Source organism: Tenrec ecaudatus, chromosome 8, assembly GCF_050624435.1.
Source record: "Tenrec ecaudatus isolate mTenEca1 chromosome 8, mTenEca1.hap1, whole genome shotgun sequence".
NCBI lineage: Eukaryota > Metazoa > Chordata > Mammalia > Afrosoricida > Tenrecidae > Tenrec > Tenrec ecaudatus.
The window spans coordinates 150,675,296-150,684,146 of record NC_134537.1 but is presented as its reverse complement, the minus strand read 5'-3'; the positions used below and the strand labels follow the sequence as shown (position 1 = coordinate 150,684,146).

The 8,851-nt window shown below is 49.0% G+C and overlaps 1 pseudogene; it reads left to right on the top strand.

Moving 5' to 3' along the window:
* Positions 1-1,605: 1,605 nt before the first annotated feature.
* On the top strand, positions 1,606-1,749 carry LOC142455631 (U1 spliceosomal RNA; annotated as a pseudogene).
* Positions 1,750-8,851: the final 7,102 nt, after the last annotated feature.

The window sequence follows — 8,851 nt, the reverse complement described above, 5'->3', positions numbered from 1 at the left end:
CTCCTGTGAAAGGGTCATTCGACCCCCAAAGGGGTCACGACCCACAGGTTGAAGCGGCACAAGGTCACTTCATCATCTTGCCTTGACAAAATCAAGCCAACTGTGCCACCCACAAAATACCAAACACCCACTCTGGGTCCAAGTGAGTAACTGCTACGTCTTACCAGTCATAGCTGTGTCCTCATTGTAGCCTCTCCTCCTGATGGGTAAGATTTACAAAGACACCTGGCGGTAAAATTTTCTGCGCTCACCAGCAGCACCCCATCTACCGGAACAAACCTCTTGCCACCTGAGCTCCTCCCCGCAACCACCGAACCCCCTCCGTCCTGGGGTTCTTCGGACCCCCTTCTCCCGAGGCAGGGGACTGGCGCTCCAGGGTCCACTCGCAGTGGCGTTTACGGCGGTGACCCTCGCTCGCCTGCTGTGCTCGGAAGTCACCCCAGCTCTGTAGCTGTGGACTTGCTGACTGTGTGAAAGAGGAAGCAGTGAAATCAGACACCCCGATGGGCCCTGTGGTCACAGCCCTTGCACAGGCCAGCTGTCCTGGGGATGCCCACAGCCTGCAGTGACTGCCCTACCCACCCTCGGGCCGAGCCCTCTCGGTGCCTGGCACTTTGAAGCTGACATGTGCTCTGTTGGCAAGGGCAGCTGAAACCCCTTGCCCAGTATTGTCCTTTGTTCCTGAAGAAGTCGCTACAGCAGTGTCCTTGTTTCTGGCAGGACAGAAGCCTGAGATGAAAAGAAATGACCGCCGCCCCCCCCGCCCCCAAGGGCCCTGGAGCCCAGATAATCTTGACTTACTTTGGCCTAGCTTTCACCCAAGAGCATCTGACCCTAAAGCAGGGGACTCCTCCTTGCCTCTGGCTGGAGCCGCTGAGGGGACCATTACCCTGGTCACGTGTTCTCAGCACCATTTTGTGGGGATTGTACTGCACCGCTTGGAAGAAGGCCAGCCAGAATGCTCCTTAGCAGCAAGGATGGCGAGACTTGGTCTCATGTACTTTAGAGGTGTTGTCAGGAGACACCAGTCCCTGGGAGGACATCACACTTGGTAAAATTGAGGGGCAGTGAAAAAGAGGAAGGCCCTTAACCACACGGATTGACACTGTGACTTCAATGCCGTCGGGGTACCAGATAGACCCCATTCAGGACCTGAAGTCTTAGTCCCCAGCTGTTGGGAGTCCCTGTCGGAGCGGGCTGCCTCACCTCATTTTGGGGGGCAGCTCATGTGTAATGACTAGCCAATGGGACAAGCTTTAAAGGCCTGGCCTAACTGTGGACAACCTGGAAGGGTCATTCCAGGGTCAGAGTTCACTGTGGGGTCAGCTGAGGCCCCATGACTACATCACAGCACAACTTCTACATTTGCCCAATCCTATTTCCTTTCTTTCTTCTCCCAAAGGTGCTTGTCCCAAGGGCTTTCTTTGGTCAGCTTCCTGCACGCTAGTCTCTGTCGCAGAGTCTGCTTGCTGGGAAACTCCCCCTTCACAAGCTGCTCTGGGGATTTTCAGATGAACCCCGGGCTTCTGTGTGTGGTACAAAGTCTGGAGGAGGTGATGTCCCTGTGTCCTGGTGCTGTTTGTCATGGCCTGGAGAGACCTCTAGACTCTTACCTGGCCTAAGAGAGACCATGAACATGAAGGTGGTTCTCCCAGGGCGAGGCTTATCCGTTGCACTGGGATGTGCTGAACCTCTTGAAGTCCCCAAACGTGGAAATCAAGATAATTTGTGGGGGTGGGGGAGCACTGTATTTTGGGGTGGTGGTGGGAAATGAGATTGTCTGTTCCCATGAAGATTTACAGCCTTGGAACCCCTATGCTGGGTGGTTATGAGTCAGAATCGATTTGGTGGAAATCAAATCTCTTACCGAGGAACCTGGTTGGGTAATTGTTAGAGAGTTTAGCTGCTAACCTAAAGTTAGAGGTTTGAGCTCACCTGGGTTCTGCGGGAGAATGTCTGGTGATTTGCTCCTGTAGTGATTACGGCTGAGGTAATTCTATGGGGCAGTTCTGCTGTGTCATACAGGGTCACCATGAGTCAGGATCCATCTGACAGCACTCAGCAACCACGGGCTCTTACCGCTTTCAAATACTTTCTCTGCTCCCGTGAAAGGTGTTTTCATCAGGATAGCTCAGAGTTAGACCTTTCCCGAAGAAATAGTAATTTCCAAGGGAAGTTACTGCTCAAGGGTACAGCGTTTCCATTGGGATGGATGGAAATCCTTGCCTATTCATAGTGGCAATGATTGCCCAATATGGTGAATGCAATGAATGTTATTGAATTATACACCCCCAAATGGTTACCTTTCATGTGTTATATTTCACCACAACATAGTTAGGTAAAATAATAGTTTCCAGATTATAAATTTGACAGTCCGAGTTGACTTTGGAAGGTACAATGAAGGATATTCATCTTTAGCATCTAACCCCTGAAGGACAGTAAGTTCTTTCCATTATCTTTATTTTATTTTTTTTTTCAGATATATAAACAGAAACTTTAATCAGATGTTTATACACTCAAAATGGTTTTTCACCATTATCTTTATTAAATGAAGCCAAACCCCAAACCCAAACCCAACTCTGCCATCAAGTCCATTCCAACTCATAGTGACCCTACAGAACTGGTAGAACTGTACTCTTGAATAAGATGGATACGATAGTTTCTGCAGTTTATGGAGATCACTATTTAGAAGGGAAGATGGCTAGAAAACAGCTTATAATATACACAATATACCTACATAATATGTATGACCTATAGTGAGTACATCAGAACTATTATATACAATACACATGCACACACAGGGACTTCAAAAAGTTTGTGGGAAAATGCCATTATCTTTTTTTAAGTTAGTTTGTTTATTTTTAACAATTTCCTTGTCACGCGGTTCACATCTCACACACTCCCATAGTTCACTCACATTCACGGGGGCCGTACAGCCATCACCACGTGCATTCCAGGACACTTCTTCCTCCTTGTCCCTGTCGCGCTAACTCTCCCTCTCCTGCCAACCTGCCTGGTCATGTCCCTTTGACTCTCCTCATCCAGTTGTTGTCTCTGTGTCTACCTGGTCTGGGTTTCAGGTGGAGAAAATCAGACAAAATCAAGACAGGACGCAAACAAACAACAGTGTCACGATGAAACAAGCAAAGCCTGCACTGTCACTTCATTCCACTTCCCATGAGCCTTTCGCAGCTCTGTGTGTGTGTCCATATTCCGACGACAGTTCTGAGGGTCCGGAGCTCTGGTTTCCAATGTTGAATAATAATAAACTGTTGAAAATAATGCTTATATTTCCATCCTGAAGCTGGTGAAAAATATGAAGAGCCAAATAGGGAACGGATGCCAAATTCTTGGGATGCCAAAGTTATTCCGAAGGAGAAAGTGACTGAAGAGTTTGCTTAGTGTTCTTAGTAGCTGCAGGCAACCCTTTAGCTGTGAACTCATGAGATTAAAATTGCTCAAACCTCCGGGAAACCTTCTCGAACATCATTAGTGAGTGTAACTGACTGAGGGGTTCATTCCATCTTACCAACTTACGGCCTTAAAATGTCCCCTAAGGACATCACTTTTATGCTTAGAGAAGCTATTAATCCCTCCACCACCACCCCCTTCCCCCCCCCGACTGCCTTCTGGATAAAGTCCAGCGCACTTCTTTTCCCCCCCATTCTTCTTGGGAAACTTTCCTTGAGAATTCCATTGGTCTGCACACTGGACGCCAAGTCCAGGAGAGCTTTCCAACAGTGCCAGCTTCTTAGTGCTCACTCACTCTAGCACCTTCTCTGGGGAGACCCGCCTTACTTCTCGGACTGGTCTGAACAGCGTGTACCTCTCAAAACCAGCTGAAATGCCCCTTTCCCTACAGATGTTCCCCTGGGTGCTCCAAGCCGAAGTAACCTTCACCCCTGAATTGCTCCAGGTCTTGGGGTTTTTTCCCCACTCTTTGTTGGCCATTCAAGTCCCGCGGCTTTCCCTTGTGGCTTCCACCTACCATTGGAGTGTGTGCATTATTCTTTTTTCTAAGATCTATGAGCGTCCCTAATGGGACCCTGGGTGACCCTGGCGGGCTCGGGCCTGCAGGGGCCTCTGGGAGCAGCCTGGCTCTCCTTCCGGGGTTTGAGGTCTGAGGCCACAGTCAGAAGCACAGTGCTGTGCCCGTTGCATCTGTGGGATGTTTGGATCCAACTACTGAACGACGTCAAGTGGACTATTCTGGAGGAAAGGGGGAGCATTTTCCACTGTGGAGAAGAAATTAATTCCAGTTCCGTTTCTTTTTAAAGAAAGCCATAAATCAAAGGGGAGCCAAGAACCGCCCTGTGACCCTGGAGACAGGGCAAACTGGCCTCAACGTCCCACAGAGGAAGGAAAACGTTTCTGTTTTCAAATGGAAGTGGACTCTGAAAATGTGGGCTCGGTTCACTTCAGTTTAAAAACCACCCCGGGTGAATCCAGGGGTGAGTGTATTTGTGTGTTTGTGTCAAAGGGTGTGTGGTAGGTGTTCTGTTTGTATGTGTGTCTATATGCCTGGTCACCCTTTCAATTCGTCGAAAACAAACCTGGAGCGGTATCGCCACAACCCCTAGGGAACACGTGGTGTCAGTCCTTCCTGGGCAGAGGAGGGACAGGCCTGCCGTGGAACAGGACTTTCCAAGGGACACAGAGATCGGGAGGACTTAATCTCATGACTTCAAAAAGGAGCCCCGAGGAGTATATCCTGCCACTGGTGTCCCCGGCAAACGAGAACGCTCCTGACACCGCCAGACAACTCCAGGGACGGCTCTGAACGAAATGGCTTCCTGGCCTTTGCAGCTTAGACAAAAGCAGAAAGCACCAGCCTCTCCCACCTAGCAGTGCCCAGAAGTCTGGCCTCCAGCTATTCCTACCAAGACCTGCCTGTCTGTCTGGGTACCAAGCCTGGAGTCTGGAAGAGGTTCTTTACTTTCTATGGCTGCTTTTTTCTCTACCTCACCCCCCGCCCCCACCAAGGGTTGCTTGCCTTACCAGGGCAGCCTGCCAAGGGGAAGCCAAAGGTGCTCTGCGCTGTGCAGCGTGCCTCTCAGCAGTTTCTCCCAAGAACGCCACCAGTGGTGTTGTCTGAGGAGTCAGAGGTCAGAGAGGAAACCGACTTCCCCAGGCCTTGCTGTGCTTGGTACATCCTCCAGCGCGGCTTGCGGTGGACACTTCCGTGCCATGCACGCAGGAGAGACACTGCCAGGGTTCTGGAAAGCTTGGCTGCTTGATCCAAGGACGCTGGGAGGGAGGAAGTTAAAGATGAGGTACATGTTCTGTAGTTCCCCCAGACCTCCGTGTTCTCCATAGGCAGACACTGAACAACGTTTCTAGGAACCAAGTGCTCAGTGCCCGACATGCATTGTGACCCTTACATAATCTCCTGAGTGAATGGGGTGGAGTCTAGCCTGTCAATCAGGTCATAGCCAACGCTGCCTCTGTGTAGGCATGGCCTTCTCCTGAGGATTCTGGAAACTCCTGGCTTCCTCCCTGGAGGTGGGACACACACTCTCTCTGCTTCCCACTCTGTTCACAAGCCACATGCAGTTCTGCTGATGGCAGCCCGAGCCATGGAGCTGGAGGAGGTAATAGAGAGTTGTGCCAGTGCTGAGATGTTTCTACAAGACTTCCCACCCACTGGCCTGTGATCTTCCTGCTTTCGGCACCATTGCATGTGCTGTGTGAGTCTGAAGGAGAATTTATGGTCTAGTATCAGACATATGGGCTAATATCAGACATATGGGCTAACATCAAACTTATGGACTTGTTCTGGACTGCGACAGGATGTTTTCTTAATGTACAATTACTCTTGGATATAAACGCTCTCTTACACACACAAGTGTCCCTGGATTTGTTTCTCTAGTTAACCCAGACCAACACACGCATGATCTTAGTCATAAGCCATGCCAGCCATGCCAGCCATGCCAGGAGCAGGGCTTGCACAATGTGTGCAGCAGAAGCTAGGACCCATGGGATAAATGCCTAGAGGGGCCAGGATGCTCCTGCTCACTGTGAGCATGTCTGAGTGACATCAATGAGGACTCTGCCAGCTGGTGTGACAGCAAAGAAAAATGTGTGGGCATGGCATACAATGACACTCTGTGAGGACCCGGTTAGAGGTTGGGGCTGGCAGGATGTACATCAAGAAAGGCTGGGGGCAGAAGGATCAGGATGGCAAGTGTCAGATGTGTTGACCTTACACGTCATTGTGTGTGATGGTTAGTTTTATGTGTCAACTTGGCTAGTCTATAGAACACAGTCGTTCCCTTAAACACTAATCTAGATGTTGCTGCGAAGTCCTTCTGTAGCTGTGGGTAACATACAATTAGATGATTTTATTATAGATTATCTTCAATAATGTCATCCATGGATGAGCCCACTGGTCGAAAGGCCTTAAGTGGGAAACTGAGGATTTCCTGATGGAAAAGATATTCTTCCTCACGACTGCCGCACCAGCTCTTGGGCAGGAGGATTTTTTTCTGGCTTTCTAGCCTTCCCTATAGAGGAGCCCTGGTAGTGTAGTGGTTACGAGTTGGGCTGATAACCACAAGACCAGCAGTTTGAAACCACCAGTCACTTCTTGGGAGAAAGACGAGACTTTCTACTCCTGTGAGCATTTACAGTCTCAGAACCCAACAGGGGCAGTTCTACTCTGCCCTGTAGGGTCACCATAAGTCTACACTGACTCGATGGCAGTGAGTTTGTTTTTTAGCTTAGCCTGTGCTACATATTTTGGATTTCACACCTGCCACCTTCCAAAGTATGCAAGTCAAACCTGTGATCGTTGGAACCTATGTGTGACGGAGACCTGTCGGGGGAGAAATCAAATGTTGGAGTCGATTCCCACTTACAGTGGCCCCATAGGACCGAGTGGAATAGCCTTGTCTGGTTTCCAGGACTGTAATCTTCCTGGAAGCCGCACCTTTCTCTCTCAGAGCAGGTAGGGAGTGAGAATCACCAGACTTTTGATTCTCAACCGAATGCTTAACCCCTGCACCATCAGGGATTCTTGTCAGAGAATAAAAACTCAAATATTTTTCCACAGAATGAGTCATTGAGAAGTTGTCAGACAAGTAACCCCGCTCCCCACAGAATTCACTTCAGAGGACATCACTGAAGCTACAACTCAGGGAGAAGGACACATCTGATCAGAGCACACAGGAGCAAATGAAGGGGGAGGAAGAGAGTGGTGCATATCCTGGCCCACCAAGCCTTGAGGACGCTATTCCTGCTCAGAGCAGGCAATGCACATAGAGGACCATAGGGCCGGCCCTACCACAAGACAAGGACATTCCTCACTGACCCATAGCGCTATGGGGGGACAACACTGGAGACAGTGCGGGAATTGGACCCCATCTGACCCCACCACACTAAGGTGAAACACTAAGGGTGCGCAACAGAACAGCAAAGGGAGCAGGGCAATGAAGCCCCTGGGGAATACAAAAAATAGCCTTTGGGGGCAGGACAAGGCACCCCAGCAGACTCCACTGGAAAACACTTCTAAGGGTCAACAAACAGAACGTGGACAATTTACAAGCTTTTCTTTTTGTTTTGTCATTGGTTTGTTGTTGTTGTTTTCTATTGTTGCTTTGTTTTGCTCTGTCTTGTTTTTTGTGCATATTATTATCTCTGCAGGTCTATATACATAAGGTAGGTGGGATAAACAATCTGGAGGAGAAAACAACAGGCCCTGGGGCGGTGGGAGATGGGGAGGCAGGGGAAAGGAAGTGGTGTCAACAAACCCAGGAACTAGGGAACAACAAGTGGTCTAAAACTGATGGCAAGAAGGGTGTGGGAGGCCTGGTAGGGCTTGATCAAGGGCAATGTAACCCAGAGGAATTACTGAAACCCAAATGAAGGCTGAGCATGATAGTGGGATGAGAGGAAAGTGAAAGGAAATAGAGGAAAGAACTAGGAGGCAAAGGGCATGCATAGAGGTCTAAATATAGGCATGTCCATATGTAAAATACGGATATATGATGATGGGGAAATAGGTCTATGTGCATATATTTATAGGTTTAGTATTAAGGTAGCAGATGGGCATTGGGCCCCTACTCAAGTACTCCCTCAATGCAAGAACACTTTGTTCTATTAACCTGGCATTCTTTGATGCTCACCTTCCTGACATGATTGCTAAAGACAAAGCGGGTGCATAAGCAAATGTGGTGAAGAAAACTGATGGTGCCTAGCTATTAGAGCTCTTAAAGGCTTGAAGATAAACACATGGCCATCTAGCTGAGAAGCAACAAAGTCCACCTGGAATGAGCACGCCAGCTTGTGTGATCATGAGGTATCGATAGGATCAGGTTATCAGGCATCAATGACCCAGTACAAAACATCTTGTTGTGAATGAGGGGGAGTGCAGAGAGGAGACCCAAAAGCCATCTGTAGACAACTAGACAACCCCTTTACAGAAGGGTGGCAGGGAGATGGGCCAGTCAGGGGGCAGTGTAGCACTAATGAAACATACAACTGTCCTCTAGTTCTTTAATGCTTCCTCCCCCCACTATCATGATCCCTATTCTACTTTTTACAAATCCACGTAGACCAGAGGATGTACACTGGTACAGAAAAGAGCAGGAAACACAGGGAATCCAGGACAGATAACCCCCTCAGGCTCAATAATGGGAATAGAGATACCAGGAGGGGAAGGGAAAGGTGAGGTGGCAGGAGGGGGAACTGACCACAATGATCTATACATAACTCACTCCCTGGAGATGGACAACAGAAAAGTGGGTGAAGGGAGACATCGGAGAGTATAAGGCATGAGAAAAGAAAACTAATTTATAAATGATCAAGGGTTCATGATGGAGGGAGGGGTGGGAGGGGAAAATGAGCTGATTCC